Source organism: Bos taurus, chromosome 22 (assembly GCF_002263795.3).
Source record: "Bos taurus isolate L1 Dominette 01449 registration number 42190680 breed Hereford chromosome 22, ARS-UCD2.0, whole genome shotgun sequence".
NCBI lineage: Eukaryota > Metazoa > Chordata > Mammalia > Artiodactyla > Bovidae > Bos > Bos taurus.
This window is the reverse complement of record NC_037349.1, coordinates 26,257,927-26,277,500: the sequence shown is the minus strand read 5'-3', so window position 1 is coordinate 26,277,500 and position 19,574 is coordinate 26,257,927.

Here is a 19,574-nt window from a genome sequence, read left to right as displayed (position 1 = left end):
GGTACAAAAAGCTAACCTTATCTGGACATCAGGGACAGTTTCCTGGAGGCTAAGATACTTGAAATACTTCCTCCAGACTGTATTATGTCAAATATAGTTTCCTCTCAACTATGTTTCTATATTCTCTAGTCTTTTCTTCAACACCCACACAAATTCTCCTTTAATTAAGTGACTGTGATTGTGTGTTTATCAATTTCCCAACCTTATCTACCCACAAGCGCCTTGAAGCCAGAGTGCCATATTGTTTGTGACCATTTTTGTATGCCACTTGCATAACACAGAGTCACTACTCAAGAAATTATAATTACATGAAAGAATGAAGGCATGAATAAGCAATTCAATTCAATAATCAGACGAAGCATGCTTTGGAGATAGTCAAAGAAAGAATGTTGATGTAGACAAAGGAAACATTAAGAAAAGGGTGAACATAGAATGCAACATGGTACACACAGGAAACGACAGGCAGCTCAGAATGTCTGAAGCAGACAGTTGGGATCTGAAAAACATTTGTGGAGGGCTTATTCTGTATTAGGTAGTATTTTTATTTACCATATTACTTAATTTAATGCTCATAGCACTGTTTTGAGATAAGCAGCACTATGATTCCATTTTACCGAAGAGGAAATTGAGGCGCAGAGTTGTAGAGAAATGTGCTCCAGTTTGCACACCCAGAGTAGTGAAGCCAGAATATGAAGCCAGTTAGCTTCTATAGTCCACTTTGCATTGAAGAGGTTTGAGAGAGAGGCAGTGACCACACTACTCACCCCTATAAGAGCTTGGATTTTATTGAGTAGATTATTATTGGAAGCCATTTGGTTGTGAGAGCTAATTGGTCAGCTTTCATTTAAGGGCAGATTGGGGGTTTAAGGCAGAATATGCAATATTTCACCTGAGAAATGTTGGAAAGCCAGGAATTGTAAAGGAGGAGACAAATTTCAGAAACACTTATTAGGTAAGACTGATAGAGCATTGGGCCATAAAAGCTGAAGAATATAGAAATACAGTGAATCAAGGATGATAGTTGAAACAATAATTTAGGTGACTGGGTAGATGGTAAGGCAATTAACTGAGATGGGGTGTCCAGGAAGAAAAGGTGGTAAGGAGAATATGATGCATTTAGATTTGCCTATGTTAATTTTGAAGTGCCTTGGGGAATTCACTTGCAGAAAAGCAATTGAATATAGAAAGCTGAGATTCAGATTTAAAAAGTTGAGAGGCACCAGCATGTAGATGGCAGCTGAAACATGAGAGCAATGAGTTGTTATTGTCAAATTTATGTGCATGAATATTATCTGTCAGTACGCACACAATTTTGGAAGCCCAATTATTAAAAAAAAAAAAAAAAAAGCCTTCCACTGGGGCCTGCTCAGTTAGCTGAATCTGCAAAATACGTTACAAGATGCCCAAGTAGCTTTATTGGTTTTAGTCTCTAAATGTGTCCCTAAAGACCTCTACAAGAAATAAGTAACAGTCTGCTGACCTAAATGCCCCTAGAGAAGCAAAAATAGAATAAATGAGGAATAAAACAACAATCCCCTCCCATCTGCCAAACATAAATGATGCCCAGATAGAAACTGAAATCTGATGGCTTTTCAGTACTCTAATGCAGGAAGTTTTCTTCCATATGTGAATATAGGTTGCTTCAGTCTGTCTCAAATCTTTATCTTTGCTTATTGCTTTTAAAAACTTTATATGTGGCATTGGGAGAGGACTTTGAAACATTTCTTACAAGGGCAGACATAATTAATGTATCCAGTTGTGTGGGACTTTCTAAGCCCCAGGCAATGAAGACAGATACACTAAATAGAAGGTTGGCCTGTCTTCATCCTTTCAAGCCTAATCATTCTTGATCCCAGCTTAGGAAGGTGTTGAATTCAGGTGAAAACAGAGCAATGTTTAAAGGGGTATCTTTCAATGACTCACTTTTGACCAGCCTTTCAATGACCAACCTTTCAATGACTCACTTCTTTCTCATCCATTTGCAAAAGTAAGTGTTCCATTCAATTATTGACTTCTATGCTCTGAACAAGACATGTGTGCTTACAGAGTACAGGACACTGGGCCTAGTAAGGAGAATTTTTTGGAGTATAAAAACATGGGAATTTGAAATCAAGAGATGTGTTTAAGGCCCAATGTGATGCTGATTTACATGTGCTTTTGAGAAAGCCTTTTCACCATTCAGGCTCTCTGTTATGTCTTTAGTAAACCATGAACTATGCCACGTTCCAATCTGAGATACTACAGAGTCACTTAGCTATTGCTGCATAGCAATCTGTCCCCTAGCTCAGGAGCTTAAAAAGGCAATTATTTATTATTATAGTTCCTGCAATTACTGGGCAGCTGAGAACTCTGCTTAGGTTTGGCTTGGTTGGGAGAGATTCTCTGGATAGTTCTGCTCCCTTTGTCCCTCATCCATCTCCTGGAACCAACAGACTAGCCTAGGAATGTTTCTCATGGTGGTAGTTGAAACACAAGAGTACAAGCAGAAACCTGCAAGATCTCCTGAAATCTAGGCATAGATTAGGCATATATTCAATACAGTCTTATTCTATTGGCCAGAACAAATTACATGACCCAAGTCAGAGTCATCTCATGGTCACATGGCAAAGTGCATACAGACCAGCATGCATACCAGGAGGGGTATAGAGAATTGGAACTAGTCATGCAATATACCGTATTTAGGATAAGTTAAAATATAAAAATACTTTGCTAAGTTTGAAAAGCTATTTAAATATTATATATACCATGATTAATCAAATTTCAAATACATATAATTAATCAAATTTATGTATTTATCTTTTATCCAAACTGTCATCAAACAAAAAGTTCTAACTTTTAGGATCTATAACACATTGTTCAATTATCTGCTCTATTTCAGAAACAAAACAAATACTCTTTCATCATCATCATAACATCTCCAGTTTATATTTTAGAAACAAAATCTATGGTATTAACAATAGAACATTTTGTGGTTTTTAGTAGGTCAGTATAAGGTTGTCAAAGAATGGACAAAGACAATCACAAAATCTCCTGTGTCTGTTAGTAAATTACCTGCCTGGCATATGCTTTTGACGAAATATCACCTTTCTTATTTTTTTCCCACGTTTTGAAAGAGACTGATACTTTTCTCCCACTCTAATCACATATCTGAAAGGTTAAATTCTTTTCACTTTGACATTACTATATCATTCTAGAAACCAGAATTTTCTCCTGGGTCAGCCTGGTTAAGCACCACTCAGAAACTAGCTTTAATCTGTAGGCAGAGTTCTCTGTGCCCAAAGCACTTGTGAAAAGATAGGATAATAGACAGAAGCAGGTTGGGCATTTGTAAAGATAGCTGGAAAGTTTAAGCAGCATTCAAATTTCTATTGCTATTTACTGCTTACTTATCCAGGTATGTTGTTAACTAAATGCAATTTTTTTTTTAATTAAAAAACAATGATTTGAGTCTTCTTTGGCATTCCAATGGTTAAGACTTCACCTTCCAACGCAGGGCATCTGGGTTCGATCCCTGGTCTGGGAGCTAGGATCCCACATGTCTCTTGGCCAAAAAACCAAAACATAAAACAGAAGCAGTATTGTAATAAATTCAATAAAGACTTTAAAATTAGTCCACATCAAAAAACAAAACTTAAAAAAAATAAACAATGATCCAATCAGATAATTTCTTTATTTTGGATTTTTAATATTTCCCTCACTCAGCCTGACTTCCTGAGGCAAAGGGATGGATATGGGTGGTTTAACCATCCCCATAACCATCCAGCTTTATTTGAGGGTGGCCTTGGAAACGAGCCAGATTGCATTGTTATCCTTCTGTCAATTACAAATGTGCCAGACACCCAAAGCATCAGGGAGGAAGTGCAATTATTAGAAGTTACCCAAGAGAATATGCCCAATGTCATCCCTGACTTACTGGGTGACCTTTAGAAAATCAGATGCGTAAAAGAGGGATGATAAATTGTTCTCTAGGACAATCATGCAAATGAGTTGAAGCCCCAAAGATAGAAATTAAGGCAAGGAGAATTCCAAAGAAACCAATTTTTGTTCATAAAAGAAATGTCTTCTAATACAAAGAGAACATAATCCAAATAATGACTAAAGCTCTTCCCCAGATATCAGTCATAATTTATCACCCCATCCCTATTCATGTGTGTTGATCCCCAATGCCTTCCTCCTGCCAAAACCCTATGTCTTTAACACCCATTCTTTTATTTGTTGGTGAAGCACTAATGGCTTCATAAAATAAGTTCTGAAATTCCTGATCCCAATGCCAAAAAGAGAAAAAAACTGCTTTCTGTTGGCTGTGGGGCTGTGGAACTTAAGAGTAAGAGCAGAAATGAGAATGCAGATAAATCTATTTACACTATGTGTCTATGATGATAACAACTCCTCTGATCTAATTGGGGTCCTCCAATGAGGGGACTGTATTGTCAGAGCAGGTATTTAAAAAGGGAATTTTTCTTCATCACCAGAGGATTTACCTTTTCAGAGTCTGCGCCTATTCAGAGATCTTTTAGTTATCAAAAAAGTTGAGTAAGAAGAAAGCTGATAGGAACTGAGCACTGCGCATGCACTGATCACTTTCTTTGGCACCTTATATATATGTGTGTATATATATCAACTGATGAGCAGCAAAATAACTGTGATAACACTTACATATGAAGTGAAGGACATTGGTTAAAAATCTGTACCATGGACAGAGCCAATCTGGGCCTCATTGTACATTATTCTCAAAGGATCTTGATAACTTAGAAAAAAGGTTATGTAAACTATTGGGCATACAACAAGGTATTATCTTAGAATCCCATGTGTCATTCATGTTTCCAGACCTTCATCCTTCACATAATGTATACTGAAGCACTACTGTTCAATTCTGAAGCTATCCCACTTGGAGTTAACATCAGACTACCACAAGTTAAAGGGCATGATCCCCCAAAAGACTCTTCATTTAGATGCCAGCAGTGATTTGGGGGTCCCCAGGCTATCTGTACTTCTGAACAACTGGTTACAAAACAAGGAAGTTCTCATAATCCCTGGCCAAGTTCAATAATTCATTCATAGGACTCACGAGACTCAGGAAAGTACTTTGCTTACAATTTTTTATTATAAAAGATATAAATCAGGATCAGCCACCAAAAGAGACACATAGGTTGATGTCTAGGAGCACGCCAAATGCAAAGCTTCCATGCCCTTTTCCCATGGAATCAGGGCATGTCACTCCCTTAGGACACTGCCATGTTCATCAGCCAAGAATCTCCGCCAAACTCTGGTGTCCAGGCTTCTTATTGGCGTTTCATTACATGAACAGGTTTGATGGTATCACTGGCTACGTCTGATCTCAATCTCAAGCCTCCCACTTCCATCCCTCCTTGGAGTTTAGACTGGTTCAAAGCCCCAGTCCTCTAAGCAAAGGTTGATCCTTCTGATGGGCACAGCCCTATCCTTAGTCATCTGGTTAGCATAAACTGAGGTTGATCTAGGGGACTCATGAATAACAGAGACACTTAGTGCTTGGGAAATTCCATGGATTTATAGTCTTTCTCCCAGTAACCAAGGGCAAAGGCCAGTCAAATTCCTTATTAAGCAACAATTATGTACACATAAATTTACACATATAAATAAGTATAAATCTGCACACATGTGTGTCTCCTTTATATATCTCTCTCTATATATAATAAGATTCTATTAGCAAATTATGAACTAATTAATAAACAGATTAATTTATCAATTAATAAACTAAATTAATAAACATAAAAATCATTATATTACTTCTATCAGATGAAACAAATGTTAGGCAGTGTTCTAACAGCCTTACTCCATTTCAAGTTTGGAAATTTGCTAGAAGGACCCAGATTAGCACAGTGACTGATTAAAAACTAGCTTGTAAATCAGTAAGTTTTAAATGACAGGGGTTTCAGGTAGGTAGAAGCCAAAGTCTGAAGACAGGGAACACAACCCAAATAATTAAAATAAAGACAGAAACTATCCTATCATTTAGGAAACATACCTGAGGGCTTTTATAATTGAAGTATCGTAACCATTCAGCCTTTCTGTCTTATTAAACCCATCTTGTATTATTTTATGCTTGAAGTGAAGTGAAGTGAAAGTCACTCAGTCATGTCCAACTCTTTGTGACACTATGGACTATACAGTCCATGGACTTCTCCAGGCCAGAATACTGGAGTGGGTAGCCTATCCCTTCTCCAGCTGATCTTCCCAACCCAGGAATTGAACTGGAGTCTCCTACATTACAGGTGGATTCTTTACCAACTGAGCTAACAGGGAGCCCTATTTTATGCTTATTCCCTATAAATACTAGCATCACCTGGTTAAAGGCCACATCCTTCGCATTTCATAATACCCATCACATTGTACTGCAGAATCTCTTTCTTTCTGTTACCCTCAATGAGCTTCCTGAGATAAGGGATATTATCCATAAAGTTTAATTTTCCTGTACACACTCCAGAGCTTGACACATAGCAGATGGATAATAAGTATGTATTAAATGAATGACTGAATACTAAGAATAAATGATGCAGTAAGAAACATTGGCCTAGATTGTCCTCTGGCCTGACTGGAAACTTCACCAGGAAGTTATATTCTCAGAGGCAGTAGGAATAAGAGAAAGTTTCCTTTTTCATTTTACAAAATGAAATTAACCTTCTCCCAAATTGAGTGATGATCTAAAAATTAACCTTCTCCCAAATTGAGTGGTGATCTAAATCCATGATGAGAATTTGACATGATTCACTTATTTCTAGTCTGAAAATTGGCAGTTTTAAATTCTAAAGTCTACCTTTAGAATTTAATCTTCTCCCAAATTGAGTGATGATCTAAATCCATGATGAGAATTTGACATGATTCACTTATTTCTAGTCTAAAAATTGGCAGTTTTAAATTCTAAAGTCTACCAGGCACTTTTCTGTCTGCTAAGACTGATAAAATTAATTACTATTGATAGTGAACCAAACAGACAGAAATCACTGTCCTCATGTATCTATTACTCTCAAAACAAACAAACAAACAATTATGTTCTTGTATCCTGCTCATCCTTCTCTCTGCCTTAGTCCCTACCTCTCCCTCTGTTTTTATCAATTAAAAACCCAGAGAGGTAGGATAACTTTGTGTCTGCAAGTTGTTCTCAATACCCCAAACTTGTACCTTTTTAAAAAGTAGAGAAATATTCATCATCAGAAGGGAAAATACTGAGTACCCTTTGTTCAAATCTCCACAAAAACCCCAGGTTTTAATGCAGTATAAAAGCTGACGTAATGCTTGTTTGATTTGCTTAGCAGGAGCACATCATGAAAATTCCTTGAGCAGGGAAAACAGCTGGTTTGCCAAATCTGCACATTTGGCTGTACAACTGGCTCTATTGGTAGCTCTAGGCTAGCAATATTTTTTCCTGACAATTTACATGCTGCTCCAGCCCAAGGTGTCTGAAATGAAGTCTTTGCATACACATAGAAAGTAACTTGGCTCCAGACTCTGGCCAGAACTCTGCTTTGAAAAGGAAATTCACACTGATCCATGGTAATGTGATAAGGCGGTGCCTTTTCAGCACAGATTTGTATGCAAGGCTCATTGTTTTATCTGGTTTTATGTAAAATATAATGTCAGTAGTCCATATTGTCTGTGTTAATACTGTTATTCACATTGTAGTATCATGCCTACCTTAGCCACTTTGTAATCCGGAACCCCTCACACACATAAAGACAGAGATAACTGGAGAAACGTGGTTGCATACAAATTATATCATCCTGACAGGGAGTCCATTCTCTGCTCCTCTCAGAAAAAGCCTTTTAATTCCTCAGGTTTGGTTTGCTTTTGGTTTGGTTTTTCAGAAGGGGAAAAACAAAAGCAAAACACCCAACAGATAATTTTCTTGGATCTCCAAATTTCAAACCACTTGAAAGGCAGATTTCATCAAACTAATTAAAATTTCTTTGTGGCTAATCACTTTGGGGACTCACTTAACTTCTGGAGAATATCTAAATAGAATTTTAATTTTATCTGATTTCACTCTAAAATGAAATTAAATAGGCATATTTGAAACCAAGTATAAGAATGGTATATGCTGTCACAGGGCTTACATTTCATTTTGTTAACAATTGATTTTCCCTATTATCCTTAGGTCCCAGGGTACAATGTGTAAACACATCACCGTGAAATATAAAATGAGCTAGAAAAATAATTGAATTTTATAGAAATTCTCTAGGGTGGTAAAAATCTGACATCTATTAAAATTCAGAGATTGTAAAAGCAATTAGAATTATTACAACTATCTTTAAATTGGGAGAATAACAAATCATATTGTGAGAGACTCTGATCCAAAATTTTCTTATCTTTCTAAAAAAAATGAAACAACCACAGGTTACAGGTAAAAAATGCAAGTACAATAAAAGAGAAACAAAGAAATTCTCCTCTCATCACAATACAACTCTCAACAGCAGAAAATTAGAATTGATTCATTAACTGCCATCCAGTCCTGAAATCCCATTCAGATTTCACCAGTTAGTCCCAATTGCATCCTTTGCAGTTAAAGGAGCAAGTTTGGGATCTCAACCCACGTTTGGGTGTAGAACAATCCCTTGGTCTTTTCTTGAATTCATGACCTTGACACTTGAAGATCATAGGCCAGTTATTTTATAGACTGTGCCTCAATCTGAGGTTGTGTGAAGGCTTGCTATGGTTAGACTTAGGTAATGCATCCTTAGCGGAAATATCACTGGAGGGCTGCTATATTCTTCTCCCTGGATCCTTACATAGCTTGTGATTTCAGTTTCTCTCATTATTTGTTCATTTGATCCTTCTTTTAAAAGAGTGTATTGCACATTTCTCCAATGTAAAGTTACACTTTTATCCTTTGTAAATAATGGTTGTTTTATTAAGTACATGGAAATTGTATACATAATCCATTCCTTACAATACTTTCAATTAACTATTTATTTATTTATATCTATATAATGAATTCAGAGGCTTTCCTAGGGGCTCACATGGTAAAGAATCTGCCTGCAGTACAGAAGACCCAGGTTCAATACCTGGGTCTGGTAGATCCCCTGGAGGAGAAGATGGCCACCCATTCCTGTATTCTTGCCTGGAGAATTCCATGGACAGTGGGGCCTGGTGGGCTACAGTCCATGGGGTCATGAAGAGTTGTACATGCCTGAGTGACTTTCACTCACTCACGTGCTCATAATAAACTTATGGTTTTCTATTTTATTCTGTGGCTTACAGTTAGTTGTTAGGTGTTGATGCCTTAATGTCTCATTTTGTCAATGGGAATTCCTTATAGCTGGCTTCTGCACCTTCTTGAAATGTTCTCACTATTTTTTTTTTTTTTGATATATCCATGTTTTCTGGCATAACAAGATTTTCCAGGATCACATTTTACTTTCATTTCCTCCTTCAGCCCTGGAATTAGCCATTTTTCCAGGGAGCTCCAGAATGATAGATTTGAGTGCTCTTTGCTATTGATATGTCACTGTATATAGGTCTGTGTGTATAACATACATATATATATATGAAAGGGCTTCTCAGGTGGCTCAGACGGTAAAAAGTGTCTGCCTGCAATGCAGGAGACCTGGGTTTGATCCCCTGGAGAAGGAAATGGCAACCCACTCCAGTACTCTTGCCTGAAAAATTCCATGGATAGAGGAGCCCGGTATGCTCCACTCCATGGGGGTCGCAAAGAGTCAGACACGACTGAGCGTGTATAGGTCTGTGTGTATAATGTATATATATTATACACACACATATATATATTCACATTTTCATCTATACTTATTTACATGTGCATCATTATATATATACATATATATATATATATTGAAAACAAGTTCATGGCAATACTGCCAATTTCAATCTAAAACTATATATTTTAACCTAATTCTCTTCCTTATTTGAGAATAATCTTATCAGCCTTTCTCTGACATTGAGAAACCTGGCTTCTGTTAATTTTTTTTTCTTTTTCTTTTTCTGTTCATTTTATATACTTATTTGATCAGTCCTTCTGTATCTAATAGCCTGTGTTGGCCAGCACACCCTGTTCCATAAAATTCCCTCCTCAACCCACTTGTACTGAGATACCTCCCACTTGGCATCCCTTTAGGTGAGGTCCTCAGATCTCCGCCAGGCCACTCCTCTGCATGGATATCTGTCTCACCCCAGTCAATCTGCAACATGTGTTACAGAGTAGCCCTGCTACATAGACATGCAATTTGCCTTGACACCCTCCACTCACCTCCCCTCCCACTTATGGTGCACATACTTACTTTGTTCTACTCTATCTAAGTCTTTAAGATGGTTCTAGCAGAGAAAGAAAGAAAACAGGAGTGAAGGAGAGAAATAGAAAAGAAACAGAAAAGAGAAACAGAAAAGAAAAAGCTAAGACATCTTTTAAAGTTCCAACTTATCTCCATTGTTATATATTTTCAAAATACAGTGTCATATTGTATTCACACACCAAACTCATTATGTATAAAATTTCCATAACATTGACTATTTCCATATTTTCCTAAAAAAACGAATATGTATTTTTCTTGAATTTGGGGTATTAATGAATATTCAGCTTGCTCACATTGCTCTTGTTTTGCCAGCTCGTTGTCAAGAAGTCAGTCAGATGGTGGAGATTAAGGTGCATTTTACTAATGTCATGAAAATATATTGAAGGGCACCAGAGTAAGACTAAGCAATTATTCACAGACATGCCAATTTCCACAATTTGTGTTGATATCTATCTTACAAATTTAGGAAAGAAGTCTTCATTTTTCAACATTGGTTTGTAGTCATATGTAAAAATAATAAAGTAATAATAACAATGGACAGATAAAGCCATGATTTACAGCAGTCTGACTTACTTTCAATGCACACTAGCATATTATAAAGCAATTTATCGTGTCAAACAAAGCTATAATATTACGGAATGGGTCATTTAATATATTACAGCATTTTTTTTTTAGAGCTTTGAAACCATTAAGATACCTTCTTGGCAAGCATTTTTAACTTTTGAAAGAATCTTTGTTTTCCCTTTTTTGCCTTTTCAGTGAAGTAAATCTGTTTCAATAATTAACTTACTAAACATGTAATTGAAAGGCAAAAGCTCAAATCCATAGCCCTTTTTACTACAGTAATGTTTTCATTCCAATTTAAATTAAGCTACCAAAACATCTATATGCTTTCATAAACAAGGGGAAATAATGACCTCTGATAAGTCTATTGAAAATGTATTTGTAGAACTAAAATACTGACAAGTTTGTCCTCCTTCTCAATCCATGTCTGGGAAGTGTAAAGATTTACCCCTATCATTGAGCGCATTCAGTTATTTATGGCCCTCTTCTGTCCCCTTCACCGCTACCTGGATTACTTTTGGATTCATTAGCCGTATTTCATCATATCCCCCAATAGACCAGCATGTCACTAATGAAGTGGTAAAAAATGCTGGGCAAATGTCAATGTTTCTCTCCAACCCCTGGAACAAAAGAGTCTGTATCTGTGCATATGTTTTCTGTACAGTTTCTTGTTATTGTTCTATTTAAAAGTGTTGTCATTTTAAAACTAAAGACTCGTGGGATTTACTGAGTGGTCCGGTGGTTAAGACTTTGTACTTCTATGGCAGGGGAAGTGGATTCTCTCCCCAGATTGATCTGGGAACTAGGATGCCACAAGCTGTGTGGTGTGGCCAAAAAGAGAAAAACAAAAAATTAAAGACTTACAAGACTTACCACCCTCTCCTTCTCTTCAAACCGTCTAAATTCATGCAGAAATTTTAGGCACACCACATATTTCATTTGTGTTTGTGTTATTGGTAGTGTTGGTGCACAAAACATAAAGTACTATCTGAGAAAGTATTTTGTAAAACAGTAGGGCTTTGCTAATCCATAGAAGTGAGTGAGGATTTGAGGTGAGTAAGATTGTGGTGTTCTGTATTCAGTTGACTTAAACTGTTATCACTTCCTGCTGGAACATCCCTAGTCCTGATGCTTCTAGGTTCCCTAGCTACTTTCCCTTCTTCCTATTTCACTGTCCTCACTTAGGACCTAGTAAGGAATTGAAACTTATTTTCCATCTTTCTTGTTTCTTCTGTCATGAACTTGTTGAAATTTACTGGTACCATGACCCATTTCCTTGGAACTCTCTTTTCTAAAGTTACAGTCAGGTATTCCTGATGGTGTTTTAATGGATGGAGGGATGGATGGTACTCTATTGTACGGTGCACAGTGACTCTACCTTAAATATGAAGAGGAACACTAATAGTGATCATTACTGAACACCAGATGGGCTAGAAGGCAAGCATTTATAGAAGGAGATACTTCTGGTAGACTCAAGTTCTCTACTAGTAATGAGAGCCAGGCCAAGTAGAAAATGCTTTTTTTAAAAAAAAAAAATTTTTTTAAGATTTCTTTCTTTTATAATAAAATACACATAACATAAAATTTACTATTTTAACCGCTTTACAGTTCATTGGTATTAAGCACATTCTTATTGTGCAAACATGAGCACCATCCATCTTCAGAATCCTTTTCATCTTGCAAATCTGAAACTCAAAACTAAAAATTTTCTTTTTCAACAGCACCTGTGGTTGTGTCTCCAGCTGAGGCAGTAGAGCCAGGATACAAATCCTGGCTCCCCACTTTTGCTAGCTGAATGACTTTGAACAAATTGGTTAATCCTTTTGTTTCTCAATTTCCACACTCACAAGGTGGAGAATCAACAAATAGGAAAAGGAGGTATAAGGATAATGGTAGGAAATATTATTTTTTAGTGGTTCAACTTGTATTTGTTTAACAATTAAAGGAGGGCATGAGGGAGACACTGGAGCAGGACTGCCTAGATCCTAATCCTGGTCCGTCCACTACAGCAGGTGTCCCCAACCTCCAGGATCTAATACCTGATGGAGCTGATGTAATAATATTAGAAATAAAGTGCACAATAAATGTAATATACTTGAATCATCCCAAAACCACCCCCCACCCACAGTCCACTGAAAAATTATCTTCCACAGAACTGGTCCCTGATGTCAAAAAGGCTGGGGACTGCTGCTCTACTACATGTAAGGTGTTATTAAAGTTACTTACCTCTTCAGTACTTCAGATTCCTCATTCTTCATCAGTAAAGCTTAGTAGAAGTTAGCAAGAAGCCTGGTGGGCTGTAGTCCATGGGGTCGCTGAGGGTTGGACACGACTGGGCGACTTCACTTTCACTTTTCACTTTCCTGCATTGGAGAAGGAAATGGTAACCCACTCCAGTGTTCTTGCCTGGAGAATCCCAGGGACGGGGGAGCCTGGTAGGCTGCCATCTATGGGGTCGCACAGAGTCGGACACGACTGAAGCGACTTAGCAGCAGCAGCAGCAGCAGCAAGAAGATTAAGGAAACACATGAGAACACTTTAACATTATTTGTCCCATTGTGGGCATTCAATAAACATTAGCTAAAACATTAGAAACTCTTATATTCAAATAATAGTAGCATATGCTACAATAATCAATGTATTCAAATCTATATAACAGAGAATGATAATAAATATTTCTACTTAATGCTTTACATATTATCCTTTAGACATACTTTCTACTTTTTAAAATTTTTCTAAAGCAAAGATGAGTCATGTATATAGCTCTTTTTAATGTAAAAGGCATTTACAACAACAGCAATATTGACGAGGAAAAACAAATGTGAATTTGTTCAAAACGCATTAATTTCAGAACTGGTTCTGAGAGGGCTAATGGTAAGTCTTTTTACACATATGTTGTGTTCACAGGTGGGAAATGTGGCTTCAATCAGAAAAGACCACATGCAAAGCACTATGGATTCTCTGCCAGAATGAGTTTGTATAGCCCTAGTAATAGCTACAGCATTATGTTCTGTTAAAGTATTTAAACAAGGAGGCCATTAAGTTGAGGTTGCTCTAATGCCTTGGTAGCCTCTGAAAGCAAACCAAAACCTAAGCCAGAGTCAATGCACTTGAATCTTTGAAAGCAAAACTTAAGAACAACCAATCACAGCCAACTAGGATTCCCAAATAAGGCAACCACTTAAACTATAACTATAACCAATTCAACACTTCTTTTGCTTTGCTTTGGGGTCTTTTCTATAAAAACTGTGTCCCTAGAACTGAAGCACTGAATACCTTGCCCAAAGGTCCCATGATAGAAAATCAGACAGTCTGTCTTCAGAGCATTCTTCTGTTATTATTACTCATCTATGTTAAAGTTGGTGAATTTTGAGAAAAGACATTGTCCTTAAGGATTTTTTTTTCCCGCTTCTACCTGGACAAACACACTATACCTTCAAGAGTTATGTGTGTGTGTGTATGAGTAAAATTTATATCTTGAAACAATCATGTTGTCCATTTGCTATTCAATGGTACGTGAAGTCAGCCGGCGGTCTTGGTCTAGTAGCTGAGACGTGGGTGCTCATATTACAAATATATAGTGGTACGGACTTAATGGGCATTTAAGTTAGCAGGCAGTAGGAAGAAGGGAAGAGAGGTAAATAAAAAACCTTCACCCTTAGCAGAGGTCGCTGTTGTCCGGAGTTACGGGTTAGTGGAATAAGGCTGCTATTCTTTTCGATGTAGAGAGATTGTGTCTGTTTTTTTTCTTTTTTTTCTTTCTTAACCTTTATTTTTCACAGCATTTTTAGGTTTAAATATAAATTGAGAGGAAGGTACAGAAATCCCCCATGTGCCCCCTGGTCCCATACATGCATAGCCTCCTCCATTATCAACATCACTTACCAGAACGGTGCATTCTTTTCTTACCAGGGATAAATGTACATGGACACATCATGGCGATGGTGGTGGTTTAGTAGCTAAGTCATGTCCGACTCTTGTGACCCCATGGACTGTAGCCCACCAGGCTCCTCTCTCCATGAGATTCTCCAGGCGAGAATACTGGAGTGGGTGGCCATTTCCTTCTCCAGGTGATCTTCCCAACCCAGGAATTGAACTTGGGTCTCCTGCATTGCAGGCAGATTCTTCCCCAACTGACCTATAAAGGAACATCATAATCATTCAAAATCTATAGATTACTTTATGGTTAACTCTTAATGTTTATATTCTATAGATTTGGGTAAATTTATAATGGCATTCAGTTCAGTTCAGTTCAGTCACTCAGTCGTGTCCGACTCTTTGCGACCCCATGAATCACAGCACGCCAGGCCTCCCTGTCCATCACCAACTGCGGGAGTTCACTCAGACTCACATCCATCGAGTCAGTGATGCCATCCAGCCATCTCATCCTCTGGCGTCCCCTTCTCCTCCTGCCCCCAATCCCTCCCAGCATCAGAGTCTTTTCCAATGAGTCAACTCTTCGCATGAGGTGGCCAAAGTACTGGAGTCTCAGCTTTAGCATCATTCCTTCCAAAGAAATCCCAGGGCTGATCTCCTTCAGAGGGGACTGGTTGCATCTCCTTGCAGTCCAAGGGACTCTCAAGAGTCTTCTCCAGTACCACAGTTCAAAAGCATCAATTCTTTGGCGCTCAGCCTTCTTCACAGTCCAACTCTCACATCCATACATGACCACAGGAAAAACCATAGCCTTGACTAGACGAACCTTTGTTGGCAAAGTAATGTCTCTGCTTTTGAATATGCTGTCTAGGTTGGACATAACATTCCTTCCAAGGAGTAAGCGTCTTTTAATTTCATGGCTGCATTCACCATCTGCAGTTATTTTGGAGCCCAGAAAAATAAAGTCTGACACTATTTCCACTGTTTCCCCATCTATTTCCCATGAAGTGATGGGACCAGATGCCATGATCTTTGTTTTCTGAATGTTGAGCTTTAAGCCAACTTTTTCACTCTCCACTTTCACTTTCATCAAGAGGCTTTTGAGTTCCTCTTCACTTTCTGCCATAAGGGTGGTATCATCTGCATATCTGAGGTTATTGATATTTCTCCCAGCAATCTTGATTCCAGCTTGTGTTTCTTCCAGTCCAGCGTTTCTCATGATGTACCCTGCATATAAGTTAAATAAGCAGGGTGACAATATACAGCCTTGACGTACTCCTTTTCCTATTTGGAACCAGTCTGTTGTTCCATGTCCAGTTCTAACTGTTGCTTCCTGACCTGCATACAGATTTCTCAAGAGGCAGGTCAGGTGGTCTGGTATTCCCATCTCTTTCAGAATTTTCCACAGTTTATTGTGATCCACACAGTCAAAGGTTTTGGCATAGTCAGTAAAGCAGAAATAGATGTTTTTCTGGAACTCTCTTGCTTTTTGCATGACCAAGCGGATGTTGGCAATTTGATCTCTGGTTCTGCTGCCTTTTCTAAAACCAGCTTGAACATCAGGAAGTTCACGGTTCACGTATTGCTGAAGCCTGGCTTGGAGAATTTTGAGCATTACTTTACTAGCATGTGAGATGAGTGCCATTGTGTGGTAGTTTGAGAATTCTTTGGCATTGCCTTTCTTTGGGATTGGAATGAAAACTGACCTTTAATGGCATTAGCTATTATTATAATGTCATACAAAGTATTTCCACTACCCTAAAAATCTGTGCTCTGCCTATTCACTCTCTCTCCCCAACCCCTCAACTCCTGGCAACCACTGATCATTTTGTTGTCTCCATACTTTTGCTTTTCCAGAATGTCATATAGGTGAAATTGTACATGTGGCCTTTCAAATTGCCTTCTTTCACTTAGCAATATGTATTTAAAGTTCCCCAATGTCGCTAAGAGTCGGACATGACTGAGCGACTTCACTTTCACTTTTCATCTTCATGCATTGGAGAAGGAAATGGCAACCCACTCCAGTATTCTTGCCTGGAGAATCCCAGGGACAGAGGAGCCTGTTGGGCTGCCGTCTACGGGGTCGCACAGAGTCGGACACGACTGAAGCGACTTAGCAGCAGTAGCAGTAGCATGTCCTTTCATGGCTTAGAGATCATTTCTTTTTAGTGCCGTATAATATTCCATCATCTGGATATACCACAGTTTATTTTTCCATTTACCTACTGAAGAGCATCTTGGTTGCTTCCAAGCTTTGGCAATTATGAAAAGGGTGCTATAAATATTCATGTGCAGGCTTTTGAGTGCACATAAGTTTTCAGCTCCTTTTGAGTAAATACTAAGGATTATGATTGATCATAGGGTAAGAGAATGTTTAATTTTATAAAAAAAACATTCAAACTGCCTTCCAATCTCTATTTTTCTTAATATATTTTTAATTGTGCAAAAATATGTGAAACAATTCAGCCAAAAAGTAAACAATCTAGACTGGAAAGAGGGCAGGCGATCTGGATAGATATTTTCTCCAAAGAAGATAAAAAGATGGCCAAAAGGTATATTAAAAGGTCCTCAATGTAAATAATCATCGAGGAAACACAAATCAAAACCAAAATGAGATGTTATTTCACACTTGTTAGAATGGTTATTTTCAAAAAGACAGGAAATAACAAGTGTTGGCAAGGATGTAGAACAAGAAAATTTTGTTGCACTGTTGTTGGGAATGTAAATTGTAAATACCAAATGGCATGTTAAAAAGCAGAGACATTACTTTGCCAGAAAAGGTCCATCTAGTCAAGGCTATGGTTTTTCCAGTAATCATGTATGGATGTGAGAGTTGGGCTATAAAGAAAGCTGAGCGCAGAAGAATTGATGCTTTTGAACTGTGGTGTTGGGAGAGACTCTTGAGAGTCCCTTGGACTGCAAGGAGATCCAACCAGTCCATCCTAACGGAGATCAGTCCTGAGTGTTCTTCGGAAGGACTGATGTTGAAGCTGAAACTCTAATACTTTGGCCACCTGATGCAAAGAACTGACTCATTGGAAAAGACCCTGATGCTGGGAAAGATTGCAGGTGGGAGAAGAAGGGAATGACAGAGGATGAAATGGTTGGATGGCATCACTGACTCAATGAACTTAAGTGTAAACTCCAAGAGTTGGTGATGGACAGGGAAGCCTAGCATGCTGCAGTCCATGGGGTCACAAAGAGTTGGACATGACTGAGCTCCTGAACTGAGCTGAACTGATGGAAAACAGTATGGAGGTTCCTCAAAAAATTAAAAACAGAACCAGCAATTTCACTTTTGAGTGTTTATCTGAAGAAAACAAAAACACTAATTCTAAAAGATATATGTACCCCTACCCATGTTCATTGCAGTGTTATTTATGATAGCTAAATGGAAATAAGTGTCCATCAACGAATGGACAGAAGATTGATATATATACATATGACATATATATTACAATAAATGTCAAACAGAGAAATCCAAATATTGTATGATCTCATTTACATATGGAATCTAAAGAGCAAACAAACTGAAAATAAGTTCATAGATACAGAGAACATACTGGTAGTTGTGGAACGATGAGGGTAGGGAGTGGGCAAAAGGATTAAGAGTGTTAAAGGTACAAACTTCCTGATATAAACTAAATAAATCATGGGGATATAGCATGCAGCATGGTGACTATATTTAATAGAACTGTTTTGAATATTTGAAAGTTGCTAAGAGAGTAGATCTTAAAAGTCCTTATCAGAAGAAAGAAATGGAAGAAAAAAATTGTAACTACATATGGTGACAGATGTTAACTACACTTATCATGGTGATCATTTCATGATGTACACAAATTATTATTTTGTACGCTTGAAACTAATGTTATATTGTTGGGGGCCAGAGTGAGGTACTCCGCCCATGACAAAGGTCATGAGGAAGGAGGCTCGACATACGCAAAGGCGGGATCGAGCCTCAGGAGTCCCCCTGGAAATCCTCGAGCGTCTACCCCCATAACCAGAGCCTGCCTACTTTACTACTTTGTGCTCTTACCTACACCTCTGACTTAACAGGGGGCTGTCCCCCACCACCTCTTTCGGAGAAGGAGTTAACCTAGAGCTCCAGTTAATAAAAATTCCTGGGTGTGATAAGAGTGTTTTAACCTACAAACTCCTCTGAAGGTTCTCTAGCCTGCCTGACAGGCTCGTCCGGCCACATGTGATTGCTCACAGCCTCCCAACTGTGAGAGGCACAAGATGCTTTAAACCCTCTAAAAACAGGTTCTTTAGAGAAGTTAGAAAACTATAAGTATAGTGGGCTAATTAGAAATTGTGTTGGTGAAGGGTTTTTCATTTGTTGAGCCAATGTTTGTTGCTAAGTCTCCATATCCCCTGCCCTTACACACATTAATGAATATATAGAATTAACCTTTGATATTAATCACGTTAGACCTTAGGCTAAGTAAATTCTTTCCTTAACTAAAACCCACTACACCCTCACCCTGTAGGAATGTAACTTTATTTGGGTGGCGTCTGTTTTGAGAATAATCAGCCCTGGAGAAATAAGTGTCCTGATTGACTGACCGCTGTCACAAGGAGAGGGTCGTAAATTGTCAGCAGGCCCCCCTGGCCAGAAGATGATGTAACACCCCTAAGACCTCTGTATACATTTGTGTGAAGCACCTGACTTTAATAAAAGTCAGGACTGCTGTCCCCACGTGACTTTTGTATAACATCTCAGTGTATAAAAACAGACTCTGGAAAATAAAGAACTGGGATCAGTTTCTCGAAATACTGGTCTCCCCATGTCGCTCTCTCTCTCACTCTGGCTGAGTCTCCATCTGGAGCGCGGAACCCACCATGCTT